This window comes from Bidens hawaiensis, unplaced genomic scaffold (assembly GCF_021521415.1).
Source record: "Bidens hawaiensis isolate Kalapana, Puna unplaced genomic scaffold, B.hawaiensis_p1.1 tig00049400_1, whole genome shotgun sequence".
Lineage (NCBI taxonomy): Eukaryota > Viridiplantae > Streptophyta > Magnoliopsida > Asterales > Asteraceae > Bidens > Bidens hawaiensis.
The window spans coordinates 1-20449 of NW_027498845.1; the positions used below are offsets into that span (position 1 = coordinate 1).

The 20449-nt window shown below is 37.1% G+C and overlaps 1 long non-coding RNA gene and 3 pseudogenes across 3 annotated transcripts; 3 read left to right on the top strand and 1 right to left on the bottom strand.

Moving 5' to 3' along the window:
• The first annotated feature begins 28 nt into the window (after positions 1 to 28).
• LOC143597994 (uncharacterized) lies at positions 29 to 675 on the top strand. Its single transcript, XR_013147026.1, has 2 exons — positions 29 to 150; positions 236 to 675. It is a non-coding gene; the product is annotated as an uncharacterized LOC143597994 (long non-coding RNA).
• A 1304-nt stretch (positions 676 to 1979) lies between these two features.
• On the top strand, positions 1980 to 10190 carry LOC143597998 (reticulon-like protein B22; annotated as a pseudogene). Its single transcript, XR_013147028.1, has 4 exons — positions 1980 to 2275; positions 8849 to 8991; positions 9565 to 9634; positions 9792 to 10190. The product of XR_013147028.1 is annotated as a reticulon-like protein B22 (transcript).
• Positions 10191 to 11553: 1363 nt separating this feature from the next.
• LOC143597995 (putative pentatricopeptide repeat-containing protein At5g52630 pseudogene) lies at positions 11554 to 13328 on the top strand (annotated as a pseudogene).
• An 816-nt stretch (positions 13329 to 14144) lies between these two features.
• LOC143597996 (putative mitochondrial adenine nucleotide transporter BTL1) lies at positions 14145 to 17493 on the bottom strand (annotated as a pseudogene). The gene is made up of 5 exons (XR_013147027.1): positions 17320 to 17493; positions 16166 to 16260; positions 15730 to 16065; positions 15404 to 15641; positions 14145 to 14514 (listed from the first exon to the last, which is right to left on the bottom strand). The product of XR_013147027.1 is annotated as a putative mitochondrial adenine nucleotide transporter BTL1 (transcript).
• Between the last annotated feature and the right edge of the window lie 2956 nt (positions 17494 to 20449).

Sequence of the window (20449 nt, forward strand, 5' to 3'; positions counted from 1 at the left end):
ACTTCAAACCCAAGTTAGACTGTGAATCGTCCATTGACTTTTATAAACACCTTTAAAACAGGCTGTAGAGCGAGGAGCCGGAATGGATGGCCAGAAGATCACTTACTCACTGATCAAGCATCGGTTGGGTGATCTATTTTACCGTTTAGTGTAAGTGAAACTGCATTTGAATATTCATTCGTATTGTGGTAATTGAATTAATTAATCAATCACTCTGGTAATTGAATTATAACAGGTCTCAGAAGTTTGAAGATCCAGCTGAAGGTGAAGATGTTCTCATCGGGAAATTCAAGAAACTAAATGAAGACCTTACTTCTGGTTTCCGCAACCTTGAGGATGAAACTCGGTGAACAAAGAACATGTAATAATCAAGCTATTTGATGATGAAAACGAGTGGCGATTTTCATTTCTCAAGTCGGTTTCGGGGAAGGTGTGTTGTTTTTCAGTGCATAGTTGATTTATTTATTTTTCAAAGGATGTTTTGTTTGTTTATTGTCATTTTGTGTTGTGTAGCTATAATTATTTCTGCATCCTTTGGACATTTTGTGTCTTGAGAGTTGAAATAAAGCAGAGAACAGAACCGCTTGTAGGTTACTATGTTGATGCTACTGTTGGATTATTATTATCATTATTATTTGTTTACTTATTAATATGAATAAATGGTGGATGATATAATTGTTTGTGTGTGTTGAACAACTCTATATGTAGAGGTGACCCTGATGAGCATGTCGTACCTAACAAGCCAAAGCTTGGCTCGAGCTTGGGTGTGTAGTGTGAAATTAATACATAGAAGCCAATAAGAGGTTAAACTTTAAAATACACAACGCGTATTAAGGCTTGATGTACCTGATGGGATTCAGCTTCCTATACAAGATTTGAGGTCGGGCTCGATAACTAAAGAAGCTTTATGAGGCTTGGGCTCAAAAAAGCTCTTTGAGCTCGAAAAACCTAGGGTCGTTTTGAGTTTTTTTATCAGCCCAGTTTCGAGTAGCACGCAGGTAGCTCAACTTGTTTTCACCCCCTAAGAGTGTGTATTGATAATCTTAAATCTCTTAAATGATTGTAAAACTGTCTCACACCAACCTATATTGAGTATACCTGTTAGATTATTAAAACTCATGCCAAGGGATTTTCAAACATATTTTCTACTATAACAACAAATGGAAATAAAAAGTAGAATATGTTTACTAGCTAGTAGCATTCGAGTAAACACGCATGCATGTTTTGGATAATTGAACCAAGTATCACCTAATACCACTGGCGAAGTATAGTTGGGGCCAGGGGTGGCCCCGGCCCACTCCGTTTTTTCGCGCGTTAATGTAAAGTTACCGGTTTTTGTCCGACATTTTTATACGTTGTGTAAATTTACCCGTTTTCAAACCGAAAATTTGATCCCGGCCCCCTCCGTTTACGGCTTTTTAATGTGTATTTTCGTCCGATTCCCTCGGCATCTCCGACCAAGCTTCGCCACTAGCCTAATACCAGTAAACATATTTAAAGAAAGATTTACTATGTGAGGAGTAATAACTATATTGCATAAATTTTCTTCTCTGCTATGAATCCTTCAACTCATGAGCCATACTATGACAAAACCAATATACAAGTATACAACATCTTCCCAACTTTCATAAACTTAATTAAAAGAACATTCATCAATTTTATTTATTGTACTTTAATTTAATTTATGGTTATTCTAAATAAACGTAATTCAATAGAGATAAAAGAACTATAAGACCGAGTACCAACACAACACTCAATTACGCAAATAGGCTAATTAGAATGGTTTCACGTCCGAGTACCAACGCAAAGCACAAATAGACTAATTAGTTGATCGAATGGTTTCACCGCCGATACCCGCAAAATATTATACTTGAGGGGTTTACTTGCAATTACTAAAACCCAAAAAGTAGAACTTTCTTCCAGGTTCCAATTTCCACCTACACAAAAAAAACCTAATAAATCAATCAATCAATCAATGTCACAGTACCAATTTTAATCACACTACAGCCATGGACGAACTTAACACCACCAACGGAGTAACTGAAAACGACGACGTAAGAAGAAATAATAATAATAATAACATGGAGTTACGATCATCATCATCAGTAGTAATAGGCAAAGCCAAACCACTAATCGTCATGACGTGTGCTACGTTAGTCTACTACCACTGCGCCTTTCGTAATTCCACCTTAATTACACTCGCCTCTGACGTCATCATCGTCCTCATTTGCTCACTCGCTATTCTCGGCTTACTGTTCCGTCAGATGAACATTCAGTATGTGTTTCCGTTTCCGTTTCTGTTAATATCATTTTCCCACAATTTTTTAGGTTTTATTTGTTAATATTATTTGTGTGATAGCTTAAGGCTTCGGTAAGCTTTTATCGGACGACCGAATGGTTCACGAACGCGTAACTGAATGAAGTTTTGTTGTTGAAATGAACTTGAACTTGTTCGTGAACGGTTAACGAGCATATACGTGTTAGTGATTTTGCGTTAATTTAGGGCTTCGGTAAGCTTTTGTTGGAGAAGCGAAGTGTTAACGAACGCGTAATGGAAAGAAGTTTTGGTGTTCGTGTTCGTTTGTTAAGGAAGTGAACTTGTCCCGGTTAAGGAACGGATGTTAGGATCAAACGGGTCACACACGAACACAACTCACACCACTCAACTCACAATCAAGAACAACACAAAGATTTATAGTGTTTCGGTCCGGCTCTGACCTACGTCCACTCTCGGTAACTAGGAGGTTTTATTACTTGGTGATGGTACAATCAAACTGATACAAGATCAATCTCTTATATAGAGATTAAGTATGAATTTGTCAAACAAAGAAATTAATGTTGCAGATAACACACAGTGTCTTCAGCCACTTCTTTTGACAGCCTGCAAACATGGTTGCAGGTTCACACCTGTTTTTCTGCAGTTGCTTTTTGACAAACCACAAGAGTGGCTTCACACTCAACAATCTCCCACTTGAAGCCACGGAACAATCTTCACCTGTGCTTCAACTGTGTATCTGTATTTCTGTAAGAAACTTCTGATCTTAGTATCTTCCTAGTTACCCGCCCTTCTCTTCAATTATCCTGAAGGCCAGTTGAAGCTATGCAAAGCTTCAACTTCTCTAAGGTGACAACCTTAGTCAACATATCAGCCGGATTTTCGGTTCCTTTGATCTTCTTCAACTTCAGAGTACCATCACTAACTTTGTCTCTGATGAAGTGATATCTCAGCTGTATGTGTTTCGTCTTCGAATGGAAGACAGGGATTCTTTGCAAGATGAATTACACTTTGATTATCACAAAATAGTGCACAATTATCTTGTTCCTTGCCAAGTTCGTTGAGAAAATTCTTCAACCATATAAGCTCTTTGCTTGCTTCAGCAACTGCCATATACTCTGCTTCAGTGGTTGAAAGAGCAACATTTTTCTGTAGTTTAGACATCTAACTTACCGCAGTGCCTCCCTCTGTAAAGACATACTCGGTAGTGCTTTTGAATGATTCTTTGCAACCACCAAGGTCTGCATCTGCAAAGCCTTTCAGAATAACATCTTTCCCCATAATAACATCTTTCCCCTTAAAATGCAATGCCACTTTTGAAGTCCCCTTTAAATATCTTAGCAACCACTTTACTGCTTCCCAATGTTCTCTACCCGGATTAGACATAAACCGACTAACAACTCCCACTGCATGAGCAATATCTGGTCTCGTGCATACCATTGCATACATGAGGCTACCAACTGCAGATGGATACGGAACTTTAGCCATTTCTGCTTTGTCTTCTTCTGATTTAGGTGACTGATCTTTGGAAAGCTTAAAGCGACTTCCCAAGGGTGTGCTTCTAATCTTGGCATCTTTAAGGCTGAATTTCTCTATCACTTTCTCAATGTACTTCTCTTGAGAGAGTGTCAAATAACCATCTTCTTTGTTTCTGAAAATACTCATCCCGAGTATTTGGTTTGTAGCTCCTAAGTCTTTCATTTCGAACTCTTCAGACACCTAAGTCTTTCATTTCGAACTCTTCAGACATTTGCTTCTTTAACTTCTTGATTTCTGTCATGTCTGAACCTGCAATCAACATATCATCTACATAGAGTAGTAGAATGATATAAGAAACCCTTGAACTTCTTTATGTACAACAATGGTCATTGTCACATCTCTGGTAACCAACTCTTCCCATGAAGTTATCAAACTTCAAGTACCATTGTCTGGGCGCTTGCTTCAGACCGTACAAACTCTTCTTCAATTTACACACCAAGTTTTCTTTACCTTTAACCTGAAAACCTTCTGGTTGTGTCATGTAGATTTCTTCTTCTAGGTCACCGTGTAGAAAAGCTGTCTTGACATCTAGTTGCTCTAGGTGCAAGCCTTCTGTTGCTACAATACTGAGGACAAGTCTGATAGTGGTCATTTTCACTACTGGAGAGAATATCTCATTGAAATCGATTCCTCTCTTTCTGCTGAAAACCCTTGACTACTAATCTTGCTTTGTACCGTTTGGTACTATCATGTTCATACCTTGACCCTGAAAACCCATTTGTTTTGAAGAGCCTTCTTCCCAGCTGGAAGTTTTGTTAAGTGCCAGGTCTTGTTCTTCTCAAGCGACTTCATTTCATCTTTCATTGCTAACTCCCACTGCAATGAATCTTTCAACCCCATAGCTTCAGAGTAACACTGAGGTTCACCATTTTCAGTCAAAAGAATGTAGTTGACTGATGGTGAGTACCGGTTTGGCGGTCTAGTGGCTCTAGACGATCTTCTTGGTTGATTTTGAGGTGTTTCTGGAATTTGAGGAGCAACTTCTGTCTACTTCTTCTTCCTCAGAATCATTACTGGCGTTATCCTCTGAGCTTCCACTGTCGCTTGACTCATTCCCATTTTCTGGAATGTCGACTGAAGCTTCTTTTCTTTTTTCACTTTCAAACTCAACACTTTCTTTCTGAACTTCTTGTCTATTGGTGTTTCTGTCTTTGTATAATTCGTTTTCATTAAAGACGACATGCTTGCTTCTGATTACTTTTCTGCCTTCATTATCCAAAGCATGTAACCCATTTCTTCTGACCCATAACCAATGAATGTGCATTTCTTGGACTTTGAGTCTAGCTTGTCTCTTTCACCACTTTCTAACAAATCGTAAGCACTACAACCAAAGACTCGTAAGTGTTCGAGACTCGCCTCCTTTCCTTGCCACATTTCTTCTGGTAATTTGAAACCCAAGGGAACATATGGTGACCGGTTGATCAAGTAAGCTACAGTGTTAACTGCATTTTGCCCCAGAATGTCTTGGGCATCACCCGGCATTCAGCCTCATGCTTCTAGCCCTTTCATTTAATGTTCTGTTCATTCTCTCAGCTACACCATTCTGTTGAGGAGTTCCAGGGACTGTCCTTATCATCTTTATCCCTTCCTTGGCACAATAGTCAATGAACTGCTTGCTTATGTATTCACCACCGTTGTCCGACTTCAAGCATTTTACCTTCAAATTAGTTTCATTTTCAACAGCAGATTTCCATATCTTAAAAGCATCAAATACACCAGATTTATGTTTAAGAAAATATACCCATACCTTGCGTGTTGAATCATCAATAAAGGTAACATAGTATCTCGAGCCTCCTAGAGATGAAACTGAAGTTGGTCCATATACATCCGATGTGAACAAGCTCCAACTTCTGAGCTTTCGGTGTCCTCCCTGTCTTCACAAAAGTAACCCTCTTTTGTTTTCCAAGAACACAAGGTTCACAAAATTTAGTTTCCACTTTCTTCAAGTCTGGAAACTTTCCTTCCTGAGCCAACATCTTCAATCCCTTCTCGCTCATGTGTCCGAGTCGGTTATGCCATAAATTTGATGGACTCGGACTGGTGGTCATTGCGTGAACACCTTCGGCAGAAACTTCTGCCATGTATAGAGTGCCTTTCTTCTTCTTTCCTTTGGCAATCACCAAGTTACCTTTGATCACTTTCCATTGTCCACCCCCCAAAGTGAACATTAAACCCTTTATCATCCAGTTTACCAACTGAAATCAACTTTCCTCAAGTTAGGAATAACCCTGACATTTTTCAATGTCCATATAGTTCCTAATGAGGTCTTTAAGTCTACATCTCCAATGCCTGTAATATCAAGCATTTTATCATCTGCTAAACGAACTTTACCAAGGTTACCTGTTCGTAGATTCTTGACCATATCTGGACATGAGATAGCATGGAAAGAAGCACCCGAATCCATAATCCAAGATTCAACTGAATCTTCAACAGAACAGATGAGAGCATCACCTAATTCTTCTGAGGATACACTGTTTACTTCTTTCTTTGCAGCTGGGTTTGTACATTGGCTTCTAAAGTGACCTTTTTCTTTGCAATTCCAACATTCAATGTCTTTTCTGTCTTTTCTGTACTTTAACTGACTCCTTCTTCTGGACTTTGATCTGCCTCGACTATGTCCTCTTTCGTTTCTTCTTCCTCTGCTTTCTGTATGCAATAGAGAACTAGAATTAGAAGTCTCACCGTTGCTTCTCCGTCTGATATCTTCATTTACAATCAAGTCACGAATACTCTCGAAGGTGAGTTTGATAGTGCCGGATGCACTACTAACAGCTGTGACTGTGCCTGACCAACTGTCGGGCAAAGATGATAAAAGGAGGAGCGCTTGTACTTCGTCTTCAAACTTTACTGCAACTGAGGCTAAACGAGAGATAATCGAGTTAAACTCGTTTATGTGAGCGGTAACTGACATGCCTTCCTTCATCTTGGTGTTAACCAATTGTTTGATGAGGAACACTTTGTTGGAAGCGGACGGCTTCTCGTACATGTTGGATAAAGCCTTAAATACTCCATAAGTAGTTGTTTCATTGACAATGTTATACGCAACACTCTTTGCCAATGAAAGCCTAACTACACCCAAGGCTTGTCGATCCAACAACTTCCAATCTTCATCGTACATGTCATCTGGCTGTACGCCTAACAGAGGCAAATGCAAACTTTTCTGATAAAATAAATCTTCAATTTGCATCTTCCAAAGTCCATAATCGGTTCCATCAAATTTATCAATCTTGATTTTACCGTCTTCAGCCATTTTTAAAAAATTATCAAATTATTACTAACCAAACAGGTTCGTACTGTTAAGTGGTAATTATATACGAGCGGAAGCAACAACTGAAACAAGAAATTTATCTTTTGCGTGAGTTAACGGCGATGGATGGAATTTGATGAAATCTTGGTTAAATGGTTGAGGGGTGGTTTTTGTCAAAATGTGAAACTTTTGGACTTGGTGGAAAGAAAATAAAGAATCTTGACTTTCCTTTGGCTTTTTTGACAAAAACAAGAAAGAAAGAGACGTGTTCTTCTTCTTGAGCAGACAAAACACTCCAAAAAAAAAAAACTTCAATAATTTCCTTTCTTGAGCAAACACAATAAATTAATTTCCTTCTTCCGGCGATCTCTCAAGAAAACGAGCAGGCGGTGGTGGCGGACGAGCGGTGGAGGTGGCTGAATGTCTCTGATCGGTACAATCAAACTGATACAAGATCAATCTCTTATATAGAAATTAAATATGAATTTGTCAAACAAAGAAATTAATGTTGCAGATAACACACAGTGTCTTCAACCACTTCTTTTGACAGCCTGCAAACATGGTTGCAGGTTCACACCTGTTTTTCTGCTGCTGCTTTTTGACAAACCACAAGAGTGGCTTCACACTCAGCAACGGATACGTGTTAATGACTTAGTTTTGTATTGATAACAATTATTATGACACGAATATTTAGGTTTTTTTTGGTTAGCGTGAAGTGTGTGTTAGTTTAGGGCTTTGTTAAGCTTTTATTGGACAAGCGGACGACAGTTCACGTGAAGTGCGTGACTGAAGGAAGTTTTGTTGTTTGTGTTTGTTTATTAAGGAAATGAACTTGTTTGTGAACGGTTAAGGAACGGAGATGTGTTAGTGATTTAGTTTTGTATTGATAACAGTTTTAGGTTTTATTCTTTTGTTAACGTAATGTGTGCTTTAATTTAGGGCTTCATTAAGCCTTTATCAGATAAGCTAACGGTCAACAAACACCTGACCGAACCAAGTTTTTTTGTTCGTGTTCGTTTAGTAAGGAAACAAGCTTGTTCGTGAACGGTTAACGAACACAAAGAATGTTTTATTTGATTTGGCTAGCTGAGAATAGTTAAGTGTCAACGGGTCGGTCCAGCTACCAGAATGGTCATGCTAATTTTACATATAATTTAATCACGTAATGCTCATATATTTTTAACAAGCATTAACGAACATAATTTGGGGTTGTAAACGAACCGAACTAAACAAGGCCTTGTTCATGTTTGTTCGTTAAGCTTTTATTGGATAAGGCGAATGGTTCACGAACGCCCAACTGTCCGAGCTTTCTCACTTTCTTGATCGTGTTTCTTCGTTAAGGAAATGAACTTGCTCGTGAAAGGTTAACAAACGAGCACAAACAATGTTTCATTGTATTTGGTTAAGTGCTAACTGAGAATGGTCAGTGTCAACGGTTAGGTCCAGCTACCAAGTTTGTGTTGGTGTTATTTTTAACATTCATATTTGTATGTTAATTTGTATAAATTAATCACATAATGCTCATATATATTTTTTAATGATAACAAACATTAACGGTCGTAAGTCGTAACCGAACGTTAACAGGCACATTATCAACATTCACGAACACAAATGAAAGAGCATGGCCTCTGTTCGTGTTTGTTTATTTAGTTATCCAAACGAAATTTTTTGTTCATGTTCGTTTATCGGTTAAACGAACTTCCTTGAACGTTCGGTTCGTTTACAGCCCTAGTAGTTGTCGTTTCTGATTTGGAGGTCTGGTTGATTTGTGTTCTATGATTTTGCAGAGTGCCTGTGGATCCCCTGGAGTGGCAGATATCTCAGGATACTGCAAACAGTTTTGTTTGCGTGTTTGGCTAATACTGTTGGTGCTACTGAATCTGTTCTTAGGGTTGCTGCAACTGGTCATGACAAACGCCTGTTTCTGAAGGTAATCACTGATCAACAGTTGCTGCAGTTGGAAATCTTTTTTTATAATAACACAATGATATAGTGTTCTGCTGCATATGATTTACCATTGTTTGTCAATTAGGAAGCCATTGCCTTAAGTTTGTGTGGAATTGTGACAGGTTAAGAGATAATGAATTAGGGCTATGGTTATATTGAGGATTTGAGGGTATTAAGTAGGAAAATTGCTAGAAAATCATAATAGGGATATTAGAAATGGTACTAACAAGTAACAACATTAATGAAGCATAGACTGGTTGTAAACTATACTTATCTAACTAACTTGAACTCATCGTGTTTACAAAACTGTTTATAGTAAATCATGTTCTAGAGATAGCTGATATAGTTTCCACAATACTAGCCAATGAAGCAAATGATTATATAACACACAAAATATTTACAACTTAATTGGTAGTCTTTAATATTGGATGGAGTGATGGACACAGCTTACAAAATCATTCAGTCTGTTATTTTTTCTTGATTGTGTTTACTGTTTTTTTAGAAAGATAACTCAAGATCAACAATAAGTTATAATCTTGTTTCTCATTTGTAATAGGTGGTTGTCACTCTTTATATGCTATCTGCTTTGGGAAGAGTGGTATCAGGTGTTACTGTTGCTTATGCTGGTATGTATTCACCCCTCTCACTCTCTTTCTCACACACACGCACACAGTGATGACCAATTATTTTAGTTGACCGACTCTTGTTGTGCCGGTTTTTTTGGAAATTTATCATGTGCAATATGCAAGCTTAGCATCTGATTTGTTGTTACCTTGGCAACAGGAGTGAGCTTGTTTTGTCTGTATATTCTTGCTGAAAATTCGTCTTTGTTTGCGACGTGCTCACCAAAGTTTTGCTGGAGAAGAGATAGCCCGAATGATGTGCTAGATACCGCATAACTCCTGTAGTCGTAGTTGGTGCATGGTCTGCAAAATATGTCGTTCTCCCCTTTTGTAGTACACAGTTAAGTATTCTGTTACCAGGTTTATATTAGAAATGTATTCTTGGAATTTTGTATCCAACATCTAAAGCATGTTTGGCGTATGGTGATATACCAGTACAACCGCTAGTTAAACGTGCTCGAGTAAAACAATCCCGGTTTACTCAATCGCAGTCAACTAGCGGTTGTACTGGTATTCTTTTGAGTTGGTTTCTTTTACATCTCTTAGATCTTTAAACTCGTTTGTTTCACATTCAGCCTTAGATCTATATCAATTGGTGACTATTGATATAGATAAAACTACTTCGATTCTTTCACATTCATCACTTTTTAAAGCATACGTTTTATTTTATATTTTGAAACATCATATAAATAAGACAATAAATAAATGCATGAGCTAGATGTATTGTAGAATCCACGGTTCTTAATGAAATAGGTAACAAAGCTACCTTGACGGTTGGCGCCGACGGCTACTAAACAACCTCCACTATAAACTAAATTGGCGCTTGTCGTTGCACTAGGTGTCAAAGTGCGAGTGTTTTGTATCCATTGAGCAAAGATGGGTTGCAATTGAAAACGTTTACTCTAAAGCACTCATGATAACCTCACGAATATGCAAACCGAAATTAACTTTTATATGACATTGTCAATGTTAAAGTCCATCCATGAAGATGGAGATTTTTCTCCAAGGTCTTAAAAAAAATCTTATCATAATTACAAATAAATTTGTTAATAATAATAGTAATTATACTATATAACACATCTCATTAACTATATATTAAAATGTAATGTCTGTGCATCTCACATAATTTACTCTTCAATTTCAATTTTTATGGGTCTTTGCTATTTTATGTGAAGATCTTATTGGTTCAATGTGGTGCTCACAACTTTCTATTTTCTTATATATTTGATGTTAGCAACCAATCACAATCTTTAGGTTGTCTTTTGAGAACCGAAGAATTATAATTAACTGGCTACAAAAATTGAAATTCTTATCCACATCATTCCACATCTAGTTTTATTTTATTTGTTAAATTGTGTATATTAGACATCAATAATGTATATTAGACATCAATAAGTTTGTGGTGGAGTGATAAAAAAAAAAGACTTGATGTTTCATGTGACTCAGGTTCGACTCCTGCCCCTATATTTAGTTTCGGCCGTATCAAATAATTATGGAAGATTAGGCGAGTAGGTGGCGTTCACTAGTTTGATCCTCAAATTAAACGCGTTTTATCTCACCGCACTATTGTGCCTTCGGCGAGTGTTCGCGTGCCTTGGCCTTAGGTGAGGGTTTTCCCTGGATCCGAAGGCGAGCGTAACCAGTAGCTTATTTGAAGGATTCGTTGACCATTCAAAAAAATTGTGTATATTTGTCAACAAGTCTAATATTAACCTCATAACTTTCCTTACAAGACATTGCGAGTTCGAGTCTCACCTGCAACAATTTGCTCCAGATTAAGCATATGTTTCTCCCGGTTATGGGTTTCCACCTAGACTGGCGGGACAAATGGATTACCTAAATTACGGATCCAGTTACAAGCCCAAAATTTAAAACATAACCTAAATACTTAACATTTAACAACCCATACATCCTATTTCTCCCGCCAATATGCTGCAAACTCAAACCTTCGAACAAACCTACAAAACCATCAGCAATCTTCTTCTCACTGCAACCAAATCCAAAACCCTCCGTACAGGCCTGCAACTCCACGCCTACATCATCAAAGCAAACCTCCAATCAATCCCACTAATCTCCAATTACTTAATCAACTTCTACTCCAAAACCCAGCTGCCAATTCACTCACAACGAGTATTCGAACAAACCCACATCAAATCACCCACCACTTGGAGCTCAATCATCTCATCTTTCACCCAAAACGAATACCCAGTTCTTGCTTTAACGTATTTCAAACAAATGATCAGTCTTGGTATCCACCCAGATGATCATATCTTCCCTAGTGCCACTAAATCCTGTGCCATTTTAAACAGATGTGATGTGGGTATGAGTATTCATTGCTTTGCGTTGAAGATTGGGTTTGTTTGGGATGTGTTTGTGGCGAGCTCGGTTGTCGATATGTACACGAAATGCGGGTCCGTTTCGGATGCACGCCACGTGTTCGATGAAATGCCTGTGAGAAATGTGGTGTCGTGGAGCGGGATGATTTACGGGTATGCGCAGGTAGGGGAGAATGACGAGGCGGTGCGGTTGTTTAAGCGAGCGTTGGGTGAAAGATTTGAGGTTAATGATTTTACGTTTACGAGTGTGATTCGCGTTTGTGGGAACACGACGGGGCTTGGGCTCGGGAAACAGTTGCACGGGTTGTGTTTGAAGTTGAGTTTCGGGTCGTCTTGCTTTGTTGGGAGTTCGTTGATTTCGATGTATTCGAAATGTGGTGTTGTTGAGTTGGCGTACCGTGTGTTTGACGAGATACGTGTTAGGAATTTGGGTATGTGGAATGCGATGCTTATGGCGTGTGCGCAGCATTCGCATACGGAGAAAGTATTTGATTTGTTTAACGAAATGGAAACGTGTAACGTGAAACCGAATTTTATTACTTTTTTAGGTACCCTTTACGCGTGTAGTCATTCGGGATTAGTAGACAAGGGTAGATATTATTTTAACTTAATGAAACAATATGGAATCGAACCGACTGATCAGCATTATGCGTCTATGGTGGATATACTGGCACGCGCTAATAAAGTGCAAGACGCGGTTTTGATAATAAAGGAAATGCCAATGCAGCCGACCGAATGCGTATGGGGTGCGTTGTTGACCGGATGCAGACTTCATGGAAATACCGAGTTAGCAGCTTATGCTGCTGACAAAGTGTTTGAGTTAGGAGTAGTAAGCTCGGGTATGTACGTGTTGTTATCGAACGCGTATGCTGCTGCTGGGAGGTATGAAGATGCAGCTAGAGCTCGGAAGATGTTAAGGGACGTAGGGGTAAAAAAGGAAACGGGGTTAAGTTGGGTCGAGGAGGGTAATATCGTCCATACTTTTGCTGCGGGAGATAGACGACATTTTAGAACGAGTGAGATTTATGATAAGTTGGCGGAGTTGGAAGATGAGATGGTGAAAGTTGGTTATGTTGCGGATACTAGTTACGTGTTGAGAGAAGTCGGTGATGAAGAGAAGAATATGTCGATAAGATATCATAGTGAACGACTAGCCATTGCGTTTGCTTTGATAACGTTTAAGGATAACAGGCCGATTAGAATTATGAAGAATTTGCGTATTTGTGGTGATTGTCATACTGCGATAAAGTTTATGTCAAAATGTTGTGGGAGAGTGATTATCGTGAGGGATAATAATCGGTTTCATCGGTTTGAGGATGGGAAATGTTCTTGTAGTGATTATTGGTGATCATTAGATGGCGGTTTTGTTATAAAGCAATCACGATAATGAGTACTAGCTGTCACCTTCAAAGATTCCCATGTCAATGAGTACTAGACAACGGTCCTACTAACTAATGTGTCAAATCTATCTGTGGACATAGCAAGTGTAGAAACTGCTAAATTAAAAAAGAAAAAAAAAACGTATTTTGCCCATGTACTTTAGAATTGCTTACGTTATTTGTTAAATGTTTAACCTAGATTATGATCTACAAAAATACACGATTCCACCACGAAGCACAGATTAATCATCTTTCTAGTTTCCTACTTAGAATTCGTTATATTAAACTTCTCTCCAATTTTTTTTCGATAAAAAACTTCTCCAAAAGTAAAATTATTAAATCAAACTAATACATCATCATCATCATACTCAGTAAATCCCCATAGGAATAGAGCGACTGCTCCAGTAAGACCCCCAGCTCGATAGTAGTTTTGCATCAAGCCTTGGACATAAGACACATAACACTCAACCATTGGGACACCCAATGATTGGTGCATGTACCTTTGTCTTTCGACCATCAACGCACATAATGCTTGATTAACCTTCCGCCACTTTTAACGTTATTTTCACGAAATTAATAAAATAACGTCAAAGTTACCCACACATATATACATTAAATCAAACTCATACGTAACAACAAAATCGATCAATTTTCTTATGCTTAAACATCGGCGCGCATGAACCCAAAACGGACCACGTACACCACTCATTTTGATCATATTGCATCTTAACTTAAATCATATTACATCTTAAATAAAAAACAAACAAATGATTATTGTCCTAAAAAAACAAGAAGCAATGAAGTGACAATCGCCACTTGCTTCCCTAACAAAATTCAAAGGTACAGGTATTATCTCTTAACATTTCAAACTAACCGCGCATAACAGTTGAAGCCTCGAACAAATTATTATTATGTTATCATTGTTTATCCTTGTCGCCAACCAATATGTCTTTCCATGCTTCATAAAACATCCATGTGATACCGGATGATGGCATCACCTTCAGACAACTCGCACCCCATCCTCTGTATAATCCACCAAAACCTTCGTCTCTAATAACTTCCGATAATGCAGCCACAATGTTCAGTGGGCACTTTCCTTGCAGAGCTCCCACCATTAGCCGCTTTCTTGCCACCTCTAAAGGAAAACTTATTGTACTTGCAGTCAAACCTAAAATAAGTTAATAGGTTATGACACGATGTTTTGCACTGCGTTTTCCAATAATATGGTATGAAATTAATAAAATCAGATAACGTACTATAATCAAAACATTATGTAATAATTAAATAACAAAAGTGTTAGATTCTTCGACAGATTAGGGTTATTTAACGTAAAACGAACAAGTTGCACAAAAAATGTAATAGACTTTACAAACTTAAAAATGTGAGATAACAAACTTCTTTTATGTTTTAAGGTAACCAACATCTTTTAAACAGTTTTACTATTTTGGTATGTCGGTTTTACGATTAGCATATAAAAAACAAAAATCAACTTTTCATCAAAAAACAAGAATCCAAAGTTAATATCTCAGATGAAAGACAATAGTTGGTTACTGTATAACATAGCAAAACAAAATTATATGCTAAAATAGAAAATTAGAAATAACCAACTTTTAAAAAGTTTTAACATTTTTGTATGTTTGGCTTTAGAAGTCACTTAACTTGTAAAAAAAACTTTTACATTGAAAAACAAATATTTAAAGTAAATATCTTGAATAAGAAACAGAAGTTGGTGACCATAAAATACAAAAGAGATAATAAAATAAATCTGGTTACCTAAAATAGAAAATTTGATACGTTTTCAATCTAATTCTCCCTAGGAAATATGACCAAAAAAGTACATTCGCTTAAATTAATTGTTCTAAAAACACTGTTTGTTTTCTATCAACTACAATAATTTCCTATATCCTTTACAATAATGACAAAAAAGTATATTCTTTACTCTCTCTTGAATTAATTGTTCTGAATCGAATCATGTATCGCAATTAAAATTAGTTTTAAATTATAGGTTTTCACTAGAATAATCTTGATTACCTAATCTTAAGTACGGACAAACATACCTGAAAGAGCGCCAATTAGTAACATCTCGGGACGGCTTAAAGATTTCTTATTCTGAGCTGTGCAGTAAGACTTCTTAATAGTGTCGTACATAAAATAGTAACAAGTACTTTATGGCAACATGCCCATCAATGTTGGAGAAAGACCCGAATAGAAAGAACCAATCCCGCCATTTTTATACATTTTCTGAACCTCAATACTCAAATTAAGATAAGCATCTGGACTCACGGTCAGCCGATCCTGTTAGAAACAAAATAAGTCAATTACTAACCAACAAAAACACATCATCAATCTAAACAATTAATGTTTTACTATTTAAAGCTATTACCTTTAAGACTTCAAGAGGATGACACACAAGGGTGCCGGCAATCCCTGCAGCCACACCACCAACGGCAACCGGTGAGAGCCACGAGAGAGAGAGAAACTTAGTTTCACCGGACCGATTTGCACATTTGGACACTCTTCTTGACTCCATTTTTCTTTTGCTGTTGTCATCACTCGTTTAACACATTCAAACGTTCCAAGTTCAATTGCTTGTGTGGGAACAATTCGTATCATGTTAATTGCATTTCCGGCCCAAAGCCCTTTCCACCCTTGATTTTCGATTACCTCTAAAAAACTACCGGATATTGTTCTTGACCCTACGCCAACCACCATTCGCGTCCTGCATAACATTTACAAATCTATTATATGCTTCAAAATTGAAAAACTATATCTTATAATTTGAATTTGACGATATAATATAATTTGTGGATATCGCAAACCTTATGGTTTCTAGAGGTGCAAGAACAGCTTTCGTCATAGCCCCAGCCAGAGCACCACTAAGAAACTCCCCAGCTTCTCTTGTTTTTACAAATTTCTGAAGCATGTTAACAAATTTAACTTCAATTTACAAAATTAAGTAACACAGAAACAAAATCAATCAAAGAGAAACACAATTACACAGATGATTAAATTTTTCAAAACATAATTCGATTTAGGTTCAACGAATCTGCTATAGGGGTGCAAACCAACCGAGTACTTGAAACGGAGTTGAAAAAAATCTCAAAACGAGCTGAGCTTTTTCGAGCTTCAGCCAAGCCCGAGCCTCAAATAAAGCTCGCTTAGTTTTCAAGGTAGAGCTCGAGCCTTTTTATGGGAAGCTCATTTAGGCTCGTCGGCCTGCACCTCAAATAAAGGTTGTTTAGTTATCAAGCCTGAGCTAGAGCCTTGCATGGAAAGCTTGTTCAGGCTCGTCGAACCTTAACTAGCCTTGTAAACTTTAAATTTTACTTTCACTTCTTTAAAGCTTCTACGTATTAATTTCACACTTCACAACCGAGCTCAAGCTGAGCGTACGCTCATTTAAGATTTTTCTCGATATAGAAAAAAATCATAATTAAAAACCTATATAAGTAAATTAATTAATAAATAGTAAATGATCAATCCCGAGCTTGAAAAAAACTACTCATGAGCTGAGCTGGAGCTAATCCGCACCCAATACAGAGTACATACATTTAAATCAATGAATCTCAACATTAAAAAAATATATAACCTAATTCAAACAAGTGCGATAATTCATTCCGTAACTTAGGCAACACGTTTAAGGTCTTTCCCAAAATAAACAAAAGCAACTAAAAAACATTAATAAGTTAATCATCAATAAGACAAAGCCTAGCCCTAGCTTGAAAAAACTACTCATGAGCTGAGCTCGCTCGATCTCACGTAAGTCGAAACGAGCTAGTCAAGCTCATCTGCTGCTACCAATACAGAGTACAGATATTAAAATATATAACCTAATTCAAACAAATGCGATTATTCATTTCGTAATTTAGGCATTACATTATACATATATAACCTAACTTAAAACAGCTACAATTATTCGTTCGGTAAATTAGGCATAATAATAATAATAATAATAATAACAGGCAGCACTTACAGCGATCGGTTTTCGAAGATCCGGAAGGTGAAAACGAAGCGTAAACGAATCATCAGCATCAACGTCAACATCATCCTTAGTCCGTTGAGTATTATGACGTAATAAGACTAGGTCAAGGTTTTAATGGAGCGGTACGGAATCCAAAATATCCTCCATTGAACAGAAGCTCTTCCTCTGCTGATACAGCTCAATTCAATACAAAATATATAAAATTAATATTGTAGATATTTATTTATATATAGAATGTGGTAGACCTGGGGGTGTGACGTGGATTTGGAGGTCATGTTCCAGCCATTAATGAATGAATGAAAGAAAGAAAGTAAGTCGGCCTAACTTTTTTTATTGTTTCTTTGACTAATACTTGTTTCGGTTGTTTGTTTATTTGTATTTGCTTTGAAAATGTTGTGCCTAGGAATAGAGGTGCACAATTGGGTTTTTCAAATACTCAGTTTCGGGTATTAAACCGGATTCGAGTATGATAGAGTATTGAAAAATTAGGAATCGGTAATACTCGGGTCGGCTCGGATATTGTCTCTAAAAACCATACCCTATGCATCGGGTTGGGTATAGAACCGGGTATATGAATACCATATTTTTGGGTATTGGAAAAAACACTATTTTCGGGCTTTTTCGGGGTTTTTTCCGGGTATTTTTCAGGTATAGATTGGATTTTTTAAAATGTTGCACTTTTTAGGGGTAATTTTCGGGTACAGATCGGGTATTTTAAATACCCGGTTTCGGGTATAGAACCAGTTCGGGTTTTCGGGTATTACCGGGTACAAATCCGGTCCGGTTCGGGTTTTAGTACCGAAATGCATACTCTATATGTACCCTACGGGTGGAGTTGGGTATGGGTTCGGGTATTAAAAACCCGGGTATAAAAAAACCGGTTCCGGGTTCAGGTTTTTGTGCACCTCTACCTAGGAATCTATGATGATAAAGAGTTGCATAAACCGGGTATTTTAAGAACCAAAGTTGGGTAGGAAATGGTTTCGGGTATGGTCATTAAAAAGTCAAAATTGGGTCGTGTAGGAACCAGTTCCGAGTAATCGAGTATAGTCAGGTATTTGACCTGGTTTTCTGGGGTATTTTCCGGGATGGGTTTTTACCTTGTAAAGGTGGAATCGGTTCTGAGTACAAGTCCGGGGAGATAAACAATATCAGGTCGTACCCGCAGGTCAGTACGACTAGAAACCAGTTTCGGGTCGGTCAGCCAGTCATTCAGGAACATGGTATTTTGTGCAACTCTACTAGGATATATTGAGGAATAAGAATAAATAGTAAGGTGGTGTTTGTGGATGAGCTTAGTACTGAAATGGTACCGGTCTTGAAAACCATGATCTTAATATTTCTAAAGCTTTGGTACATGTATTGAAAATGCTCGATTTGACATACACACCGTATGAAAAAATTAGGTAAACATAAGTACCAATCCCAATTCCCCCAAAATCTAGGTACTAGTACCGGTAACGAAGTGTTTGTTTCGGTATCAATACTCGGCACATTTTGCTCATCCCTAGTATGCATGAATGATGGCAGAATGGAACGGATTATTGTGAAGCGAATGATAAAAAAGAGGTTTGATTGGTCAATGCAAACTAATCACAGATTTTACCTGTTCAATATCATTTCCTCTAAAGCATCTCAAATTCATTTGATTCACTTTTTTTTTCATTCTATTTTTCTTTCACCGTATATAACCTCCACCACCGTCTCCGCCGCGATCACCGTTACTGTTACCATGGACGCTGATTAAAAATGCACTAAATTATTAGAGAAAAACTTATTATAAAATAGGAAAAAAAACATATTTTTCCTACTTTTATAAATTGTTAAAAGAAACACAACTTTTACAAAAATATTCTTGTTTGTAGTGCATTGTTTTCATACCATAGACTTACCTATCATGGAAACATTTATCCGATTCTTGAATTACCAACTCAACCATTATATTACTGAATTCTGCAACTTTATTTTAAGTTACAATTTTTATTTCTTTAATTAAGTCTCCAAATTTTATAAAACCTTATAGTTCCGTATGTTTTCTTTTTAATAATTCAAAGAAAGATCTATTTGTGCTTCACTTATACAATAATATTTGAACTAGTTTCTCAACCCGACGCGTTGTGCCGGGGCAGCTGACAAAACCCCAACGTTGAAACCCGGGGATTGGTTAAACTCGAGCGTTACTACAATGAGTTAACACGAAGTCTGTCAGTATCAGCTGCGTTCGCTATGAGATAGAATTTGAGCGTTAAAACCCAAAAAATTAATTCGCCAAATTAACATATAAAAACATTAGCATATAAGAAAACAAAAATATTGAAAATGATGTTTATTTGGTTGGCAAACCCTGTCGGTGATAAAACCTAATCGGTGTCGGTCTCGAGCATTGAAAAGGTAACTTGCCACAAATTCGGTTGGCTTTGATTACGTAATACTGGAACTAAAAAATATAAAAATTGAGGTGGACCAACAACCTATTTATTTATTTATTTATTTATATAGGGGGGGGGGTCGGTTGGTAAAATTGTGCATTGTTGGTCATGGGCTTTAAATATGGTCGCGTGTCTGCGCGAACTCTGTCTGAATCTTACAGGTTTACTATGGTACCAGAACTAAAACAAAAAAAATGACGTTTGATCAGTTTCCATTACGATTATTATAGTTAGGACGTTTGGTCGGTTTCCATTACGATTATTATAGTTATTGAACTAAAAAATAAATAAAAAAACAAAACTCACCGACCAATACGATGCCATTAAATGGGCCAATAAGTCTCGCAAGACACTAAAGTTTCTATTTATATATGTTAGTAATAGTAATATAATAATAATGACTTATTGTCTATTATCTTTAATAGTTTTAAGATTTGCATAGTATTAGTTTTTTAAAAGAAATCCTGATTCAAGTCCCAAAGATGCAGCACTCTAGTTGGATCTTGTCATTATACTAAAAAAAACAATAATTGGTGAAGATAAAGTAGTTCTAAGTTGTTTAATAAAACACATGTAATATATTGACTAAACAAAAAAAAAACAAAAAAAACAAATATCACCAATTGTAGCACTCTAGTTGGATCTTGTAGAAAACGAAGCAAAATTTTCGAGTCAGGTCGGTCGAATAAATA